Genomic DNA, 5,411 nt, shown 5'->3' on the forward strand with positions numbered 1-5,411 from the left:
GGCTAAGCTTTAGTTAAAGCAAGTTCCCTCTACAGTGACTTACCCCATATCAAATAGGTTCCTCTCGGACACCCACTTGTCTAAAATAACCATCTTATGCCTTATCCACACTCGCTCTTTCGACGAGAGTGCTTGTATGTGGGACAAGGGCTCACCCTCTTAGGCTGAACCTCATGTCGACCCTCTCCTTAATAGATCATTCTAGTGATCTTAGCTTCGCGACCTCTCTCTCTAGCAAGCCAAAAATATATGCGTGGTTGTGTATTTTCAACTACAAACCTATTAGATTTAACCACAGCGAGAAGGTGAAATCACCAATAAAATTGAATCTAAGCTACGAACAAGCAAGACCCAACAAATTATTCAACCCATAAATGTTAAATCACACCCCTAGAATGGGGGTTTTTAGCCACTCATCAAGTAATAATCAAATATACTTAAAATGATTAAGGAATTAAGTGGGTATAAGATATTGAACTTTAAAGGTAGCAAAAAAGGTAAATGGAGAAGACCCACTTCCAAAATTGGAAGAAGAGTTTCTTTCTTCAAGCTTCCAAAAAAAACCCTCTCCAAACATGATATAAAACTTTAAAAAAATTATCAACTGCAATTGTTTCACTTTATAATTTTGTACATCTAAATAATAAAAGAGTTCAACATTATTAGACTTCAGAATTGTTCTGGTGAATCCTTTCGGTGCAGTTAGTCATGATTCGCCCAGTTATTCGGAAAATTGCCCTTCGTTCAGTTCATCGCCGCTGAAGCGCCGACTGCTCGTCTCCTTTTGATCTATTTTCTTAAGGGCTCACTTGCGGTGTTAGAAGGAGGAACTTCACTATAGGGTGGATCGCCAAGTGTGCTTGGCGATGCACCTTTGCATCATCATCTCTTTTTCTCCATTTTTCTTCCGTTTTGTCTCTAACTGTCCATGCTCCTATCAAACCCGAGGACACTATTTGGGTTAAAATAAGGCCCTATCAGTCAGGACGGGTCATTACATTGCATATACTTTCCACCCTCGTACTACTACAAACCTGATTCTCATTTGAATATACGTAGGAAATCTTAGAGTCTTGCTGATACTTTAGGAAACACACCTTTATGTATGTATCATTTGGAAAGAAAGGATCTCGTGGAACAGTTTAGAGGAGCATCGTCAGAAGACAAGACTACGAGAATGACTATATATATGTATATATATATCTATATCTCTCTCTCTCTCTCTCTCTCTATATATATATATGTATAAATACACACACACACATATTTTACTTATCTACTTAATACAAGATAATTCTTCTCAACAGGATTTTCTACTATAACTCCTACCAAGTCTCTAGGTTAACAAACTAAGTTGAGGCTAAGAACTTGGCAAAGGATTCAAGTGATGAAGCCTCACCACGCGAGTCGATACAAATCAACATTCTATCACAAACAAAAAAAAATTGAATGTAGGAAGACTCGAATAAAAAATAACAGTATGTCTCAAGGCACGACCATATACAACATTAGACTTCTCACAATCAAGATCAAATACTGAAGAAAAATGGTCCCTCATAGAAAAATAGGATAAATAATTTTTGGTCGAATTGACATCACCAACTATAGCTTGTGATCCAACCTTATAAAAAATTCATCCAATTAGAGAACACCATCTAACAACATCAAACACAAGAGTTCTGGGGTTGTAAATATAAAATGTCAGTCAAACTCCATCCATCGAAGGTTCTACATACCAAACATCGTCAAACTCCACCAACCGGAGGGTGTATATATCAAATATTGACCGAAATCTGCTAATTAGAGATTGTATGCAAGCAACACAAGTAACAGCCAAACTAAGACCACACCGTAGCAAAGTCATTGAAGCTCCATCGTTAGGGGGCATACACGTATAGTAAGGTCATGACACACCAATAATTAAATGTTAGATTACAAACTTTGCCTATCCACATTAAGGCGTTACATTACAAGATGATACATCATTTCGATGCTTTACATTAAAATTTTAGACCCCCTAGTCAGAGGTTCTACATTAAAAATCATTACATCGACATATGAAGGCTTTCAAATTACAACTGCCCCTTTAGTTAGAGTATTGACATTGTCAGTTTCTCTTCCCCAGACAAAACACTTACATTACAACGGTCTCGCCAGTCGAAGGACTCTATATTTTAAGTTACATTATCTACATCACATTCTCAACACAAAATAGAGACATTATGAATCGTTTTAACATCTACACTCTACTTTTATATTATTGTTTTATTTAATAATTTTTGGAGTGCTATGAGTACTTTTCACCCTTTTACCTATTTTGAAGGATAATGCATTACAACGAGGGACTCCCTCTTAGCAGCAGACTAGGGCAAGTTACTGAAATGTCAAGCATCACTAGCTACATCAAGGAAGCACTTTTAAAACTCAGCTCAATAAGATTTTCAGAAGATTAGATTTAAATTTTACTTATAACTCCTTCACGTCTCAGTATCATTACAATTTTACATTAGGGTAATTTTTCAAAATTCATCTTTGTACCAATGATGTTCAATAGAAATTGCTTCGAAACATTTCTCATTTCAAATTATTTCTAAGAACTACATCCAGCCTAATTCACATATTTTGAGATATACAGGTAGTCTCATCTTGAGATTTCTCATATTCACTCTGTTCTTGCTAATATCTGTGTACCTCACAAACCAAACGATTTTTGTATTGCCATAAGATACATAGGCAAATTTTAATCAATATTTTGTATGTTTCTACATTCTTGAACTACATATGGCCTGGTTTTCCATGATACCTGAGATATGTAGACAACTCAGAACCCAGTATTCGACCATAATGCCATCAAAATTTTATGCTAAGTTGTTGCTGAATTTATATTTTGGTTGGCAGCTGCAAATAGGATCATGTCAATAATTCTTTGTTCACGTCTTCTTTACTCTCCTCCATGGAAAAAGAAAAGGGCCAAGCTGTTGACACCCAATTTTGTATCTTAGTGTTTAATTAATTAAGGTTCCATAAATAATATTATTAATAATAATATATATATGTTACAAAAACGATTATAACAATACAAAAAGGAAAAATTACATAAAATAATACAATTTAAAAAATAATTATTGATTTTAGCGATATATTTTGTTTATTACCATTTATAGCAACACTGTGATAAATCTGTAATATGTATTAAAAGTGAATTATTTATGCAATATATTTGAATTATAATTGTTTTTGAAATATATTGTGTTTGTTTGGTAAAAATGGTCACATTGTATTATAATTGTATTAAAATGTGTGATAAATGTATTATCCATCATTAAAACTTGTATTATATGTGAATAATAAATTGTTCTTTGTAATATGTATTAAAATTGTATTATAAATGAATTAAAAGCGATCAAGTGAAAAAGAAATATTATTGCTATAAATGGTAAATATTTTATTAATATAGCACATTTATGTAAGTTTCCCATACAAAAATATGATATACCACGTAAGCAAGCACATGGGTTGTAATTTTTAGCTTTAATCTCGACTCTACGGTTGAATCTACTGGCTCTACTTATTCCAGTCTTATATATATCACGTGCATTACATGTGCTTCCATCTTAAATTAGGGGATTAACAAAAACAAAAACGCAAATCAGGTTTGCAAATAGATCATGCTAATTAGTTCATAACAATAACATAATGCGGCAATAAAATAAGAGCAAAATCGTGTGGATAGTTACATAGAATAGCACAATTAGGTAATTTATCAATATGTTCACATGATAAACAGACATCAGAGAATTTGTCTGTTGGAACCTCATGCTCAGACTCCTTTACGATTGTACTTTTCGTCAAGTCCAATTCAACTTCTTTATGCACATAGGAGTACTTGGGGTTTACGCGATCTATGCAGCCTTTCGCAATGTAGTAACTCTTTTTTGGCTTCAAGGAGTCCTTCCATGTATCAATATGCTTATTAAATAGTGATGCTTGAATCTTTCTCCCCTATTATTAAGCAGGTCAGTTGTGGGATAAGTACCACAAAGATGAACCAATATTAAATTAGGTAAGTGAAAGTTTCAACGTTGATACCTCTTCGTCAATTAATATTATCATTCTGAAAGTTCCTTCATGCCTAGAATTCTTTTAAGGTATCACAGAACCCCTTCGGATAACTAAGATTCGCATGACCAAATCAACAGACCTTTTAGGTATGTTGTTTATCAGTACTCCGTTTTACTAGTTCCATTTCAGTCGACATCTGGGTTGTATCTTTATGAATGTAGGTACCTTGGGAGATATGTGGAACAATGTTAACAGTGGCCATTAATGGGCGTACGGTTATAGTCTACAACATTTGGCACTACTTTAATGCTATAAAGATGTTATCAGAAAGATGTAATGTATATATAATCATTGTTTGGGGAATCACTACGGGAGTGTATGTAAGCAGATGAATGAATAATAGTTCCTATAGATGTTCCCTGAACGGGGTGAAACTAAATTTATGGTATTTCACAGTAATGAATGTCAGTCATTCATATAGTTGCTGCCTGTAGGGGATGAAACAAAAGTTATGGTTGTTAGGTGTTAAATGGGAAGAGCCATCTAAGTTTCAGAGGTATATAGAGTGGGAAGCAATGGGGTACGTCGGTTTGTAAAGCTTGACAGACGTGTTTGTTGAAAGTGAAGGAGTTGGAAGTGGTGGCGTTTCGGGATGGTTGTGTTTTGCATTCGAAGGGGTATGTAAAATCTGAAAAGGTGGAAGTGCCGGCTTATGAGAATGAGTGTTTGGAAGTTGCGGCTTTCGCAAATGGGTGGGTTAAGGGTATAATAGTAATTGAACTTTTAAGTTAGGAGTTGATTTTTTCAATTAATATATATATATATATATATATATATATATATATATATATACTCCCTCCGTTTAAAAAAGAATGATCTCATCGTTTTTAGTCTGTTTAAAAAAGAATGACCTCTTTTTTTTTTGTAACATTTTTAAATCAGCTTTCCACGTGGCATGTTTAAGGCCACAAGATCAAAAGGCAATTTTGTACATTTAACCTAACTTTAATTTTGGATCACAAGATACAAAAGTCTTTTTATACTCTTAAACTCCATGCCTAGTAAAACCAGGTCATTCTTTGTTAAACGGAGGAAGTATAAATTAAAATTCTTGATTTTATTAACCGTCTAATAAAATGATTGGACGAGCCTAATTAATTCAACACTAATCCTTTCTCCCAAAATGCCCCTTTCCTCCATTTTGAAAAATGAAGAATCATTTTTGTCTTATATGTCCTTCCCTAGAACAAAATCATTCCCAAGAATGCGTCTCCTCCTACCCCATAGACACACCCTCTCCGATCAATCTCCAACTTTTCCCCTCAAATAATCTCCCCCCCCCCCCCCCC

Source organism: Solanum pennellii, chromosome 11 (assembly GCF_001406875.1).
Source record: "Solanum pennellii chromosome 11, SPENNV200".
NCBI lineage: Eukaryota > Viridiplantae > Streptophyta > Magnoliopsida > Solanales > Solanaceae > Solanum > Solanum pennellii.